The sequence below is a fragment of the Suricata suricatta genome, chromosome 15, assembly GCF_006229205.1.
Source record: "Suricata suricatta isolate VVHF042 chromosome 15, meerkat_22Aug2017_6uvM2_HiC, whole genome shotgun sequence".
Taxonomy (NCBI): domain Eukaryota; kingdom Metazoa; phylum Chordata; class Mammalia; order Carnivora; family Herpestidae; genus Suricata; species Suricata suricatta.
In genome coordinates this window covers 64,365,904-64,383,449 of record NC_043714.1, presented here as the reverse complement: position 1 = coordinate 64,383,449, position 17,546 = coordinate 64,365,904, and the positions used below count along the sequence as shown (strand labels likewise).

At 40.4% G+C, this 17,546-nt stretch overlaps 1 non-coding gene across 1 annotated transcript; it reads right to left on the bottom strand.

Annotated features, from left to right (window-relative positions):
* Positions 1-15,289: 15,289 nt before the first annotated feature.
* Positions 15,290-15,392, bottom strand: LOC115279546. The gene has a single exon (XR_003903505.1). It is a non-coding gene; the product is annotated as a U6 spliceosomal RNA (small nuclear RNA).
* Positions 15,393-17,546: the final 2,154 nt, after the last annotated feature.

Sequence of the window (17,546 nt, the reverse complement as noted above, 5' to 3'; positions counted from 1 at the left end):
CCTGGGTCACTGTCAGGCAGGCACACTGAGACTGGACTGTGAAGGAGTTTGGGAGCTCCCCTCTGCCCTTCCAACCTTCTCCCAGCCACCCTCTACCCTCCACCCCTGCCCAGTTCACTTCTACAGCAAGAAGCCTTTTGTGAAAACCAGTATCAAGCACTGTGCATGGTAGTGAGAATTTTTTTAAAAATCTATAAATGACAGCAACTCCCTAATGGTGACTGCAGCCTTGTACAAAAAACAATTTTATGAATGATCTCAATATAACACAGGAAGTGTTATATTCCACGAGTGAGGCATGCCCCCAGACTGGGGCTGGCAGGCTGGCTTCATCTGGATCATCTGCTCTGGTTCACTAGTAGGGGCTTCCTGGAATCACTTAAAAAGGATTCTGAAGTTGGATCCAGACTCAGCGAAGAAAGTGTGCCATCACTAATTAGTAAGGTGTGCCAGGAATGTAAGGGAGAGGTGTACAATGTAGGGGGTACTAGAGGAGGAGAGAAGGGGCTATGAACACAGCCCGGGGGGGTAGGGAAGACTTCCTATGGAAAGTGAGGTCTGAGATGCCCCTGGAGAAGCCACAGCAGATGGGCGGGTGAGGCAGGTAAAGGTGCTAGTGGAGGAATGGAAGGCAACACTTTCCAGACAGAAGAGCTTAGGCAGAGGCAAAAGAAGAGTGTGTTCAGTAGTTGCGTCTGACTCCAGTGTAAAGAGGAAGAGGTCAGGGGCAAGATGAGGCTGACGGACAGACTGGAATCGGGTTATAAAGGACGATTTGCCCCCTCTAGTACACAGGTGATTTGAATGAGAAAAATCATTATATTGGGGCACCTGAGGGGCCAGGGGAAGCATCTGACTCTTGGTTCAGCTCAGGTCATGATCTCATGACTCATGAGTTTGAGCCCCACATCGGGCTCTGTGTTGGCAGCATGGAGACTGGTTGAGATTCTCTCTCTCTCTCTCTCTCTCTCTCTCTCTCTCTCTCTCTCTCTCTCTCCTCCTCCTCCTCCTCCTCCTCCTCCTCCTCCTCCTCTTCCTCTCTCTCCCTCTCTTTTTTGCCCCTCCCCTGATCATGCTCTCCCCCGTCTCAAAATAAACTAATAAACATTTAAAAATTAGAAAAATCATGATACATATACATATAACAGGGACTACTGAAGTTTTTATACACCTAGAAGTGTGGGTAATGAATTACCCGTCCACTTCACACTCATGGCCAATTTTTAACATCCATCGAGTGTCTTCCCCTGCCTGAAAGAGGAAAGTTCAGAGCACTGGCAATATGGTAAGCATAGAGACATGAGGATTTAACCTTCCTGAGGTGGATATACCCAGACTGGTTGAATATTTTAAGGAAAAAGTTTGTTAAAACCACCTACTTACTCACTTGAGGAATCCCTACTTCCACACTCCTGATGTCCTGATGTAGTATCCTCAAACATCTCTGAATAAAAGGGAGTTATGGAGCAATCTTTCTTATTTCTGAATAATTCTAGTGTTCTTCTGCATCTGGGTAAGTTGACATTTGCCCTCTTGTCACTAACATTCCTGGTTATTGTCCTTCTCACTGGAACCAGACAGAATAAACCCAACTTCACTTCCCCAAATAGATATTTGCATATTTGAACATTTCTCACATTTCCATTCTTATTTCTGGATCTTTGCTTCCTCAGCCTAAAATTGTATAGCTCCTCGGTTGCAGCTCTTTAGGAGAACATTCAGGATCCTCATCACATGAACGTCTCCTCCTGGATATAATCCAATTTTTTAGCGTTTCTATTAGGCTATGGCACCTACATCTGGACAATCTCAAATGATTGCCAAGCCTTTAAGGGAAGGATAGATAATTCTCCAGTCCCCAGTGAGGTTTTCAGCAGCAAAGTCCTCTGTGCAAAAGAAATGTCAGGGACCTCCGGGAATCAGTCACTTAGTGGATTCTCTGCCAATGCAGGGAAATGAAATAGCAACCCAGGAATCTCCACCTATATTGACTGCCCCTGAAGGATGTTAATATCACTTTGATTCTGCACATGAAGAAGGTTTTCACCCACACCTCACTCTCCGAAGAGCTAAATTTCCAAATCAACCATAAGGCTAATTCTTAAAACATGTTCATCATCAATGATCTTATGTGCCAGTCCCAATCCAGATGGCATTTGACTTAACACTTCATTAGCTAACAGAATGGAGATCTCTAAAAATGAGACTTGTCTGGCTTCTTCTTTATATACATTTGGATTAATTTTCAGTCCCCTCATTAAACCTTTCTCTGATTAGCAGAAGCTCATGACAAGCAGATATGTGGATGGAACTAAATATTTTCAGTTTTCTCTTCAAGACAATAAGCATCCAGAACACTGGAGAGAAGAGAAATTTGATGAGAGGAAGAAATCCTGTACAAAGCATAGGAGCATAAGGATAGCATCAGAAGAGGCCTTTGACTGGATGGAGGAAGGATCTCGGGGAATGTGTGGACAGGGATGGTCCTCTATTCGCTCTCCAGGAAATCAAGCCCCCGGAGACAAATACACAAACACACCGTTGGACAGTTACCCTCACTGGGGCAGTCAAAAGCAACCCCTCTTTCCTGAGCCCCACAGCATAGCACAGAATGAGACAGGGAGCACTGACCACAGAGTCCATAGTCATGGGTGTGAGAACAGACTTGCTTCTTCTTGGCAAAGCATTCTGGTCTCGTCTCTGAGCCTCACATAATGCTAGCCAGCTGTTCACATCTCAAGAATTATTGAGCTTCAAGTCATATAGGTTGGTGTACAATCTTTGTGTTACTGTGAAGTGTTATAGAAAGGTAAGACATTAATGATACCAAATTCTGCCTCACAGGATTATTTATACATACCGCCCACTAGAATATAAATGCTAGACAGCAAAACTTGCTGTGATCTCAACCCCCTCTGTATCTGGTACATTCCCTGTCATGCATAAGAACTTGATAAATGTTTGCTGAATTGACATCCAATGAATTGAATCACTAACCTACGCGGTCTTTGGGGGCAACTGCAGAATCTCATTTTACATCATCACCATCACCTTGCTCTGAGCTGACATGAGGAAGTGTGCAATAAATGATGAGCGAATGAATGAATAAATTGTGAGGAGCTGAAAAGATGGTTCTCAACTCAGAATTCACTTTAGCATCACTTGGGATGCATTTAAAAATCAATCTCTGGGGCAGGGTCCCAGAGAGTGATTTTTAAAAGCACCCCAGGATATTCTAATGTGCCGTCAAGGGTGAGAACCAATCACTTGAAACAATAGGAAAATGTTAAGGAAGAGCCCCCCCCTCCACATTTCTTTTTCGGCCCCCTCTAGGGTTTAGATCTTGAGGAAAATGAAGCATTCTGAAAGCTCTAACACTCGAAAATGGAAGAGTGGTGTGAGTCCTGCTTTTTGGAAAACATCGTCAAGAAGTGGTTTCCATCCACGCTGGCTGATGGACCTCTTAGCAGCTATCACCTTGGCAGACACTTGACCTGGATGTGGCTGGGCTGGGACGGCAACATCAGCCACCAGGGCCATGGCTGGGGACTTCTGGGAGCCCAGATGTTCTAAGGGCTCTGCAGTGTATGCTGTTGCACCTTCCTCATAACAGGCTGATCTCAGGCTGCTGTCGGGTTTCCTCTCTCTCAAAGTACATGCAAAGCCTGCTGGCATGTATTCTGATATTTCCGAAAAAAGGAAGTAAGGAAGAGAGGGCTCTCGATTCTCCATGAATCCATGGTGAAAAGAATGCTTCAAATCTTAACACTAGGCATGATGTAGCAGTCATATGAGCAGGTTAGCGAGTGACAGAGGTCAAGAGAGGAGAATGTACTCAAAAATAATCTAGGCTTCATTTCTAGAGGGATGGTATTGGTTACATCAAACCCATTTACAAATGTTTATTTTCATGAGAAAGAAGTAGAAGGTAACAAGGCTTTCATCCGTATTTCACAGAGAGAACAAACCCCCAGGAGTTAACTGTGTTTGTCAGAGTTGCATGAGCTCAGATTGGGAACCGACCTTTTAGATTCCTGTCTTCAGGAAATGAGATTCCTTTTTATACTAAAAGGAAAAATTCAGAAACACAAATTCAAATGTCAAGACTGGATGTAAATGTGTGTATGTAGGAAACAAAATACACACATACACATATACACAGACCCATGTGTATGTTATTGTTGAGTTTATTTATTTATTTTGAGAGAAAAAGAGAAAGAACATGAGCGGATGAGGGCAGAGAGGAAGGGAGAGAATCCCAAGCTGACAGTGCAGAGCCTAATGCACAGCTCCGTCTCACTAACCGTGAGATCATGACCTGAGCTGAAATCAAGTTGAACACTTACCTGACTAAGCCAGCCAGGTGTCCCAACCCACATAGTTTTTTAAATGCAAACTGAGGACTAATTGAATGATAGAAAATTTCACTTCATGAAAAATTTTACTTTACAATATTTAAAAATTTTTTTTCAATGATACACACTAATATCTGTATTTTCAAGTTATGCCAGACCTGCTTTAATAAATATGTAAGATTGCTGGAAAGGGCACCTGGAAACTAAGGTTTCCATTCATATGAGGTATGAATTTCATTTATATGAGGTATGAATTTTGTTCTTCACACCAGATTACTTTTCAAGCAGATTAAATGCATGAGAAGTACAGAGAGCTGTCCGTGCATCCACACAGACCTGAGTTTGTGTGTCAAGCCAACAATGAGCTACAAAATCCTGCAGAATTTGCTTGAACTTCTGGGGCATCTGTTTCCTCATCAACAAGTACGAATAGTAAGGACAACGTGCTACGAATTCTTACTGCTGTTAAATAAAAGAAATAACCCCGGCCAGAGGTCCTAGGACAGAAAGTACCAAAATATGAAATGAATGAGAAGAGTTTTCTTTATCTATGCTATGATTTTCTTAGAATGTTTGTCTAGCTGATCACAGCGCTAATCGCTGGGGTACTACGCCACTCTAGATGTCAAGGATTTTAGCAGAGTGCAGGAAATAAACCATTCACATCATCAGGAAAAAAAAATGAAAAGGATGGTTCAGACAGCTAAGAGATGTTGGGGAAACTGCTGAATAGATTAGCATGGTCTTCACAGTGGGTTAAACTGCACTTTGAGTGCACTTTTAGGAAGTAATTTATTGGAACAATGGCTTTATCAGTCAATGGACATACAACTGTATCCAGCAGCCTGTACTCAGCTACCACGAAGGCTGTGCCTTTTGATTCTCACCTGACTGTGTCATGAGCCAGCTGGTCTCCAGAAAGTCACATCTTGAAGAACAGGCTGAGTTTCAGGAACCAGAGGCCATGGGCCCAGAAATCACTGTTGAAGGATGTGACTTCAGAAGCCTAGAGACAAAAACTTCCTAAGACACAATCTCTTGGCCACACATTGGACACTGGAGGTGAAAGCGAATTTCTATCGAAACTAGAAAACCTTCCTCAGGGCTACAGAATATAAATACAGGGCTCAGAATACAAATGCCCATATTCATCCTGCTTCTTTTTGTTTCCCTCCAGCAGGAGGGAAGGAGGAGGGAAGCATGGTGTTTGTGAAATGAATGAACACACTAATATTTTTTTAAAAATGATTGTGACATGGGTAGTATCTAACCTTACACAACACGTGGGGATGGAGGGCCTAGAGACAGCTGAGCAAAGCCTTTAAAAATGAAATCATCGCGGGTCACCTGGGTGACTCAGTCAGTTAAATGTCCCACTTCAGCCTAAGTCTTTATCTCACGGTTTGTGGGTTCGAGCCCTGCGTCGGGCTCTGTGCTGACAGCTCAGAGCCTGGAGCCTGCTTCAGATTCTGTGTCTCCCTCTCTCTCTCTCTGCCCCTCTCCTACTCATGCTCTGTCTGTCTCTTGAAAATGAATAAATGTTAAAAACAATTTTAATGAAATTATTGCTCAACATCACTCATCAAGGAAATTAAAAACAGGATGAAATCCCATACTACCTCACACCTGTTTAAAAAAACTAAAATTAACAGGAACAACAGATGTTGGTGTGGATGCGGAGAAAGGGGAACCCTCTTAACACTGTTGATGGGAATGTAAACAGTGCAGACACTCTGGAAGGCAGTTTGGAGGTGTCTCAAAAAGGTAAAAATAGAACTACCTTATGACACAGCAATTGAACTACTAGGTATTTACCTAAAGGATAAAAAATACTGATTCAGAGATGCATATATTTATATAACATATATTACATATGTAATATACATCATAAATATATATAAATAAATCAGTCAGAAAAAGACAAATACCATATGATTTCATGATTATGTGGAATTTAAGAAACAAAACAGGGACGCCTGGATGACTTAGTCGGTTAAGCGTCTGACTTAGGCTCAGGTCATGATCTCACAGTTCATGGGTTTGAGCCTTGCATTGGGCTCTGTGCTGACAGCTAGCTCAGAGCCTGGAGCCTGTCTTCAGATTCTATGTCTCCCTCTCTCTCTAACCTTCCCCTGCTCATGCTGTCTTTCTCTCTCTTTCTCCCTCTCAAAAATAAAAAAAAAATTTTAAAAAAACAGATGAACATATGGGAAGGAAAAAAGAGAGAGGGAAGCAAACCATAAGATATTCTTAACTATAGAGAACAAACTGAGGGTTGATGGAGGGTGGTGGGTGGAGATGGGCAAAATGGGTGATGGGTATTCAAAAGGTCACTTGTCATGGTGAGGGTGTTGTACATAAGTGATGAATCACTAAATTCTACCCCTGAAACCACTATTACACTATATGTTAACTAAGTGGAATTTAAATAAAAACATGAAACAAAAATAAAATGAAATTAAAAACTAAAATCATAAAATCACTACCTGTTTTAAGAATGAAGTCTAGACTTAATGACTTAAAGCACCATTGGCATAAAGATCTACATCAGGTTGTTTAAAGGGGATGAGACATTACTACAACATATCAAGAAATGTCAGTGTCAGTTGACATCATTGACGTCATAGGAGATGGTCCACTGTGGTTGGCGTTCTAACTGGCAAAGCGGATACTTACCTATAAAGTGTGGTTTGAAGGGCAAAGGATGGTCACAGACCTCCTTAACCTCAAAGGACTTACTCATCAGGATGCTACAGAGCTGATATGCTCATTTTCTCCCAGTTTGACTGTGCCCCCAAAAGAAAAATCTATTTCCTTGGAAGAAGTCCCATTTGGGCTGGGTTACTTTATCATGTATACAGGGGAAAACCTGATGTAGAGAGAGTTGGGGAAAGCAGGAAGAAAGGGAAGAAAGAAAAGGAAGAGAGGTAGAGAGGTAATATCCATCCATCCGACCTCTAGACCTGAACTGTCCTATATGGTAACCTCTATTCACACATGGATATTTAAATTTAAATTAACCAAATGTAAGATAAAAAATTCAGTTCACCCATCACATTAGTCCTTTTCCAAACGCTCAATAGCCCTATGAGGCTAGTGGCTACCATGTTTGTCAGTGCAGACACAGAACATTTCTCTCACTGCAGAGATATCCATCAGACAGTACTGCCCTAGTGAGTGAGTCCTAGAGACAACCCACACCATACTCTTGAGAAGCAACAGGTTTTAAAAACAACTGAACAAGTGGATTCTTCTAGAGAAAAACTATACTATTGCAGCCCTGCTTAGCTTTGCTGTATTAAGATTAAAAAAAAAACACACACACAAAACAAGAGGCAGATATTCTGTTGCAGACTAACTTGCATGGGAAAAGAACAGGATGGGTCTCAGAGAAGAAGAGCGTGGCCATGGCAAGCTCACGGTCTCCTCCTAAGCAGCCCCAAATGAGAACAGTTCCCCGTGGACACTAAATGGAGACTGACATTGCAACTAGAACATTATCCTGTAGAGCTAAAGACTCTACATATGTGTTGTACACAGTGAGAAGTTCTCAGGGCAGGGTCGGATCCTTCGTCTTCCTTATAATTTCAAGGTTATAGAACCTTCCGCACCCCCACCCCCACCCCACCACCATGTACTTTATAGATAGGGTAACTGCTACCTGACCATAAGGATTATATGAGAATCAAGATAATGAAGACTAGATTTTTTTTAAATAAGTAATCTGAGTTTGAACCCAGGTGTGTCCAGGCGTATATGATTCAGAACTGCAAACTTTTAAATCACAGCATGCTGTCTCTACATGGAGGAAAACAAATCATGAAAGGGTGAATTTAGGCAGAAATAAGTACAGGGAAACCCAGCATGGAAGGACCCTCTATATGGCCCGATCCTAGTTACAAGAGGCACAATATTTATGGCTTCTCTGTATCTCAGTACCCTCTTCTGTAAAGAGGTTGGACCGAAAGATCTTAAGCTCCTTTCAATTCTACATAATTGTTTAATACCCTATATTTCTATAAAGTGTTCAATGTGAATGAAGCCTCTCAAGTGAGGATTACTTTATTATCCAGTAAAAATAGTTTTATTGGCACATATATTTTTAGTGCTAAGAACGGACATCAGTGCACATTAGCTAGCCACAAAATTGATAGTTAACAAATTAACTCACTAGCCCATTTCTCCAGGGCATGTGAACCCTAAAAAGATATTTTAATTAAACATAGATTATTTTTTAAAAATAGAACTATTGTCCATTTTTGCCAGGTTCACCACCTGGAAAATGCTTGCATGTAGATGTGGTCTTCATATGTGTGTGTGTTAGTTCCTGCCCCTCCTGTTGCCCCAAGCGAAACATGTTTGTGCTGGAAGCTGTTTTGTGAATCCCAAGAAAGCATTTTAAGAAAATTAAAAATCTCTGCCAAAAACTATAACCATCACCAGGCTTGGTCATAAACTTTAATTGGAAAACTGATATTATGTATCTTTATTACATTTTGAAAACATGAATTATGTATGTAATCGTCCACGGGCTGAGCTATGAACATGGCTTTATTATTCAAACATAAATAAAAGTGTACTATATTATCAATTAGTGTCCAGCTTCTTTGGGAAAGTGAGAATAAAATCTGTTAAACCTCAGCTGCTGATTTACATCCTCAAACATCTTTACTCACAAGCCCAAAGAGCAGGCTGGAAATAGTCACCAAAACAGTTGCCAAGACAACTTCTCTCTGGATTTAGTACCTACTGCATCAGGAAAGACGCCTACGGGGAATTTAATTAACTAACGCCTCAGCCTCTTTGGCCAAAAAACGATGGATTTTCCTTTAACTCCAAGTCCCTAGAGAATGAGGGTAGACACTTACACACGAGATAGACATACACACACACATACTCACAGATGCTTGGATTTAATTATAATACAAGGCTAGTGCTCAGGTGAGCTTTACATAGAATCTGCCTTGGTAGTTCATAAATGTTTATTGAATAAATGTAAATAAACATGTAGCTATAATGCTCTATATATTTATATTATAGATGTTATATTACATACAAATATATATTGACATTATGTATACATATATGTTTATATTTATATGTTTATATATAATTCATTCATGCATGCATTCATTCATTGATTTACTTTCCTTCTTCTTCCTTCTTCCCAGAAAGAAATAGGCAACTTATGGAAGTTAACTGAAACAAAATTAGCATCGAAATGAATCAGATATAAATTGATAGAAATTTTAGAATGTTAGAACGAAGTTTCATAATTGATTCTGGGCTTCCAGGTAACCATAGCAATAATGGAAGGAGAACAAATTGTATGGTTTACATTATTACTCACAGAAGGGAATGCTTTTACTCTCCTAAATTCTAACACTATTTGAAGGGGGTTGTTTGGAAACCATACTTAGCATTATAAAATTCCTAGTATAAGTGCCATTTGTTTATGTCATGCTCTGTACATGTTCTTTCACATTTAATCCTTACAACTCACCACTGAAGCCCAATGCCTACTGAGCTAGTAGAAAGTACTTGATGAACCTTGCTTAATAGTATAAACAATATATACCTGGATTATACATCCTTCTTTCCCACATTCTGCTCCTCTAAATGTCCAACTCAAAGCTCAGAATGTGAGGTCGAGCACCAAGCTTTCACACACTATGAGTTTCAAACACAACTCTATCTCCCATGCTTTGGGTACTACTTCCGCACAATGTGCAATAGTTGGGTGATTTTCCCCATCCCTTAAGAGCTCCAAAAACACATGATGAAATTCTGCATTCACATGCTGGCAATTTCAAACATGCATCATGTTTTGAACACTGTGCATGTTTTAATCCTCACAATGAATAATAGCAAGCAGACAAATAACACTTCTCGTGTTTACATGCATTAAAAAATATGGGTTCTGTTAAAACATAAGTTTTTGATCCCTACTTTAGTGCCATACTTTCTATTTCCTTTCTTCCTGTAATCTGGCAACTAAATCATAGCTCATATGCCTCAAGGATACTGTTTAGCTCATCAAACTAGTCATTTGCAAATAGTCATTTGCAAAATAAGCAAGCAATGACTTAATATGGTTTCAGGATATTTCTAATCATCTGCCTCAGGGTAGAATTTTGAGCTAGCCAAGTCTATCAGGTAGTGCTAGCCCTCTGACTTTGTTCTTCATTGTCAAAGGATTTTGTTTTTGTTTTTGTTTTGCTCTTCTAGATCCTTTGCATTTCCATGTAAACTTTCGAATTAGCTTGCCAATTTCTACCCCACCCCAAAAAAGCCGCCTGGAACTTTGAGTGGGCTGTGTTGAGTGTTCTGGAGATAACTGACATCTAACATATTGAATCTTCCAACCCACAAAGTGCATCTTTCCACTTACATAAGTCTTCTTTAACTTCTCTCATCAATACTTTATGGTTTTCAATATATAGGTTTTACCCATCTTTGATCGATTTACCGTATTTCCTATTTCCAAATATGTGTTGCTATTATATTTAAATACTGCTGAGTTTCATATATTCTTGTATCCTGTAACTTTGCTAAACTCAATAGTTCTAATATATGTTTTGTATCCATCAAATTTTTCACATAGACAAAGCCACCTACAAGTAAAAATAAGTTTATTTCATCATTTCCAATCCGGATGCAATTATTTTTATCTTTCTTGCCTAATAGCACTAGTTAGAACCTCCAGTACAATGTTGAATAGAAGTGATGAAAGCAGATGTCCCTGACTTAGTTCTGACCTTCAAAGGGAAATAATTCTGTCTTTCATCACTCTGTTAACTGTAAGGTTTTTTCGTAGATGCTCTTTATCGGGATAACTTCTCTTCTTTTTCCTAGTTGGTTGACAGATTTTTTTTAATGTTTATTTTTGAGAGAGAGAGAGAGAGAGAGAATGAGAGGAAGAGGGGCAGAGAGAGAGGGAGTACAGAATCCAAAGCAAGCTCTTAGGCTCAAGCTGTCTGTCAGGACAGAGCCCAACATGGGGCTTGAATTCACAAATTGTGAGATCATGACAGGAGCCGAAGTCAGATGCTTAAGCCACTAAGTAGTCCAGGTGCTCCTGCTGACCACTTTTTATCAGGAGTTGATGTTTCCATTTTTCTCTGCCCTCATGCAGTTTTCTTACATACATATACTGATCAGTCCTCCACTGAAGCCTGGAGAGGAAAGGCTCTGAAGCTCTCCAGGGGTCCCTGGGTATGCTGCTCTCTCTCTCTTCAGTGCTCCACTCATGCAAACTCTAGGCACTTTGGTTTTCTTGGACTCCCACGTCCATCTCCCCAGCTCGGGGAGACAGGCAGGTTCAGCCTCACTGGCCCCTGCCAACATAACCTGTAAACTCTTTCAAGGCAGTAATCTGGGGTAGCCTAGAGCTCATTGCGTTGGTTTTCCATCTTATGAGGATTATTGCCCTTTGTTGTGTGACATCCCATGTCTTACAGATTATTGTTTCATATGTTTTGTCCACTGTTTTAGTTGTTGCTGAGGGACAGTTAGCCTCACAGTCACCATTATTCCAGGTGGAAACAGCAATCATTCCTGGGGAGTTTCTATGCATGTACATTTTGAGGCCTTAATCTATACAGAAATCATGGGCTAGGTCTTGAGAAACTACATTTTCAAAAATTTTTTTAATTTTACTTATTTTTGAGAGAGACAGAGTGCAAGCAGGGGAGGGGCAGAAAGAGAGAGGGAGTTGCAGAATCAGAAGCAGGCTCCAGGCTCCAGGCTGTCAGCACAAAGAATGACGCAGGGCTCATACCTACCAACCCAGCAAGATCATGACCTGAGCAGAAGTCAGAGGCTCAATCGACTGAGCCACCAGGTGCCCCAAGAATATGTGCTTTTTCAAAACTCTACACTGAATTTTTTGGAAATCCTGGCTTGTAATGTTCAGATTTACCCTTACTTTATATCTTCTGAAACCTGCTTTCTAGGTTAAGTTTCAGAGCATGACTAGCATGCTGCATCTGAGGTCTCTGCCTCTTTAACCTTGGCTTCTTCTCCCCATCCCTGTGTGTACCACCACTATGATGTCTGCCACATTAACGCTAATGCTGGAAATGCTGATTTAATTTCATACATTTCAGTAAGGCTCAACATCTACATGTGCGAAAAACCAACTATACCGTAAATTGGGTTGCTCACCAGAAATTGGGTGTTTCTTGCACTGTGGGAAATATTACATGCTTGTATCAGATGAAGAAGGACCAAAATTGTCCTATTATATATATGTAATCATCTTCCTAGAGAGGAAGCCATCAAATTCTGGATGCAGTGAATATTCTATTCTATTCCTATTCAGGATTCCTATTCTCTTTAGTCATTTTTGTGTTATTGGATTCCTTCCCCAGGTAATCCACTCTTAATAACTGTACTGTGCAATGGTATGGGTTACTCTTAGACATATTTTAGAATACAGATGGGTAGTCATCTCTTCATGTCCTCTCACAAAATTCTAGGTGGCTTTACTTATTTCTACCCTGGAATGATTAATGTGCAAGGCACATAATAGCATTTTAGCCTCTTTGACGGTGTGCTAAGAATGTGTACTTGTATGATGCCACCTGCACATTCTCAAATGAATCTTCCCAGGTAATTGATTTCATGGGAATTATTGGCTTCCTAGTCTCCTCCAATTCACTTATTCTAGAAATATTCAGAAATGTAGAATAGATGATAATATATTACATAATATGAATATATAATTATGAAGACATTATGATTACATAATTTAAATATACATATAATATGAATATAGATTTATTTCTTATTCTCTGGTAGTCTGCCTGGGAACATCTGAAAAACAGATAACTGAGCTATATTAAGTTTAATTAATATTAAACAGAATTAAGCTGGCAAGTCCCTTGACTCCTGTGCTGCTTGGTTTCCGATCTCATGGCTTACGATGGTTGACTATATGGGGAGTTTTGTGGTTCTTTGGTAATGAGTACACCCTGATAGTAATGCCTTAGGATTGCCTGTGTACCCACTGATATACCACCGATTTTTAGACAGTCAAGAAAAATCCCTTTGGCAGTGCCTAGTCCCTTCATGCAAAATGTTAACTCTATGAAATTTTAACCTTTTGTTCTTCAGATCATCTTTAAATTATTCATAGCCTGACAAACAATGTGCGAGCAAAAGAACAGAATTGTGCTTTACTTCAACAAGTTGATCTAAGTTTATTTATTTATTTTGAGAAAGATAGACAATAGGGGATGGGCGGGGGGGGGGGGGGGGGAGAGAATCCCCAGCAGGCTTTGTGCTGGCAGCACAGAGCCCAACACAGGGCTTGAACTCACAGACCGTGAGATCATGACCTGAGCTCAAATAGAGTCAGATGCTTAACCAGCTAAGCACCAGCTGCCACCATGTTGATTTTATGCCCAAATACTGTTTAGAATGTGTGGTTTGATTAAGGATTTAAAGGGATAGCTGGGTCATGTGTACACATGCAGCCGAAACTAAGACTGTACCACCAACTGCAGTAGGAACCATGTGCAAATCTAGTTGATGAGGAACTCAACTCTCTAAAACTGTGGTTCAGGGATGCCTGGGTGGTTCAGTTGGTTAAGCGTCCGGCTTCAGCTCAGGTCATGATCTCACGGTTCATGGGTTTGAGCCCCGCATCAGGCTCTGTGTTGACCTCTAGCTCAGAGCCTGGGGACTGCTTCGGATTCTGTGTCTCCCTCTCTCTCTGAACCTCCCCTGCTTGCACTGTCTCTGTCTCTCAAAAATAAATTTTAAAAAAAACCTTAAAAAAAATTTTTAAACTGGGGTTCAATGAGAAGATTTAGCCCAATCCATTGATCAGGAGAGGGACAATAATCAGAATTTCCTGGTTCAGTGAGGAACAGAATGCAGGAGCATTGAGCAGGTACAGTTTGTCAGGGCTCCAAAGAGATCCTTTTTAACTTTTCATAATTTATGAATCGCTGATCCAAACAATGATTTATATCTAGCCGTGGCTGTAAGCACTCAAACCATCCAGCAAGGGAGCTTTCAGAAATCTTACCGTCCAGGTCATATCACAGCCAAATTAGAATCTCTGGGTTAGACTTAGGTACCAATACTCTAAAGAGTCCTGTAGGAGAGGTTGGGAATTGAGAGCCTATAATAGTGGGGAGCTTGCTAACACTGGGCCCAGGATAAGTACCCCGCTCAAATTTGAGGAGCCACAAAGAACCTCGCCACTTCCCTCTAGACACCTCTCCAACTAAGAATGACTGTGCCCTGCAGGCAAAGTGTTACCTTTAAATGAACATTTTTTTTTCTTTAATTGTGGTAAAATACACATATAATTTACCAACTCAACCATTTGTAAATGCACAGTTCAGTAGTGTTGGATATATTCGCATTGCTTTGCAACAGATCTCTAGAATATTTTCATCCTGCAAATCTGGAACTCTATACCCATTCAACACCGACTCCCTATTTCCTCCCCTCTTCCATCCCTTGGAAACCATCTTATTTTATGTTTCTATGAGTTTGACTACTTTAGATACCTCATATAATTGGAATCATATAGTATGTGTCTTTTTGTGACTGCTTATTTCACTTAGCACAATATCCTTAAGATTTATCTACATTGTGGCATGTGGCAGGATTTTCTTTTCTTTTTTTCTTTTTAGTTGAGTGATATCCCATTGCACATGTATAGCACATTTTCTTTACCTATGCATCTGGCCATGGATATTTGGATGACTTCTACCTCTTGGCTATTGTGAGTAAAGCTGCAATGAATTTGGGTATGCAAATATCTCTTTGGGATCCTACTTTGAATCATTTTGGATATATACCCAGAAGGGGAATCATATGGTACCTCTATGTTTGATTTTTGAGGAATCTCCATAACTGTTTTCCATAGTGGCTGCATGATTTTTAATTTCCACCAACAGTGTAGGAAGGCTCCAAAAAATATGGAACGCTTCAAGAATTTGCATGTCATCCTTGCATTGGGGTTGTGTTGGTCTGCTCTGTATTGTTCAAATTTTACTGTACATGCTGCTGAAGCAACCACTAAATGAAAAACATTTGAGATGATTTTCATAACTTAACAAATCCCATGAGAGTGACAGATGGGGTCTCCCAAATTTATAAAAACTGCATGTTTGAATAATTCATTTTAGGAGGAGTCGATAAATGGTCAAGGCAAAGTTACTAAAGGGAGCCCTCAAAGCACAGTCCCCAGACCAGATCATCAGCCTCATTTAGGAATGTGCTGGAAATGCAGATTCTTGGGCCCCACCCCAGACTTACTGACTCAGCAACTTGTGTTTTCAAAGCTTTCCAACATTTATTGAAGCTTACTAAAGTTTAAAATGCTCTTTCTGTTATTTTATGGGTCTTCAAAAGAATCCTCTAAGCTCCAAGACTTTTTCTATTGATGAGAGTAATGTCAATGAATATATTCCTTTTTGTTTTATTTGGCTTTTTGCTATTTGTCTGTTGTTTGGTTGGTAAAACAGCCTTGCTGTAAGTATCAGTGATTTCAGGATTAAAAGCTAGCTTGGGTAGTTTACACTATAAACTATAATAATAGTAACTTCTTGGTCATGATATATTCTATAAAATGAGAAGACTAGACCAAAGGTGGTGAATATCTGCCTGACACCACTTTTCCAGAGCCCAAAGCAGACATTGCTAATCGATCAAGACCTGTATCCCACTCAGCCCATGTAGAATCCTATAATCCTTCTTAACACAGCCTTACCAATGAATTAGACTTATGTCGTGACATGAAACCCATTTGCCACCACATAATCTTTATTGTCCTATCTAGCTACGTCCTCAAATAATATTCACTCCAAACACTATCCATTCTAGGGTGTTCTTTAAAACTATAAATACTCAGTGAGCTTAGTTTCCTCAACTACAAAATACTACTAATGTTGTCTACTTCATGGGGCTTTTTGGAAGATTAAATGAGATATTATACTTGAACCAGCTAGATCAGTGCTAGGCAAAAAGTTTTAAAATATCATTAAACCTTAGTTCCTGCATTCTTTGCATTCTCTGATCCCTCACCTTGGCCGCCAACTACAGCTGACCAAGTGTGGCACTGCTCTGAGAGGCATGAGTGCTCCTAGTACTGACCTGGCAAGAAGGAGGATTGACTGATTTCTTAGCCTTTGCTTCTATTACAGCGCTCTCCTCATCGCTCTCCTTACCAAGTCTGCATTTTGGCTGACTTTCACTCCTTTGGGTGAAAAAGGAGCCCTTTAACTTCTTGGTTATTCTAAACTCACAACAGAAAAATCAAAATGATTACATCATCCAGCACAAAACTAAACTCTGAATACATACAATGAACCTTCGAATGCTGACATAGTAAGATGTTAATGAGCAGGGTTCCCTCCTGGATTAGATGTCAAGAAGTGAAGATTTATTGAGGCCCACGTATGCATAACAGCTCTGTTACCCAATTTGCTGTTATATCCGACTTATTCCACACAAGAAGACTTTAAGACATGCACAACTACATTGTTTCTGATTTACAGATAAGAAATTTGAGGTCCTGAGAAGTTAAGAAATGTAACCAAAGTCATAAGCCTGAAAAAGGGATCCGCTACCTCATTTACAGAGCCCAGTGCAAAGTAAAGATGCAGGGCCTCTTATTTGAAAGATGATTCAGAGAAGGACAGATAGCATATGTTTGCACTCATAGGTCTAACAGGAGAAATCAAACAGAGGTCCATAAGGAGGGGAAGGGGGAAAGAGAGTTGGGGAGAGAGAGGGACACAAATCATGAGAGACTATTGAATACTGAAAACAAAATGAGGGATGAAAGGGGAGGGGGAGGGGGTGATGGTCATGGAGGGGGGCACTTGTGGGGAGAAGCAGTGGGTTTTATATAGAAACCAATTTGACAATAAACTATTTCTAAAAAAAAAGAGAGAAAGAAAGATGATTCAGAATTTCAAGACAGAGGGGCGCCTGGGTGGCTCAGTTGGTTGAGTGTTCAACTTCGGTTCAGGTCATGATCTCACGGTTCATGAGTTTGAACCTCACATTGGGCTCTGTGCTGTTAGCTCAGAGCCTGGAGCCTACTTCAGATTCTGTGTCTCCCTCCTTCTCTGCCCCTCCTCAGCTTGCTCTCTGTCTCTCTCTCTCTCTCTCTCTTTCTCTCTCTCTCTCAAAAATAAATAAACATTATAAAAATTAAAAAGA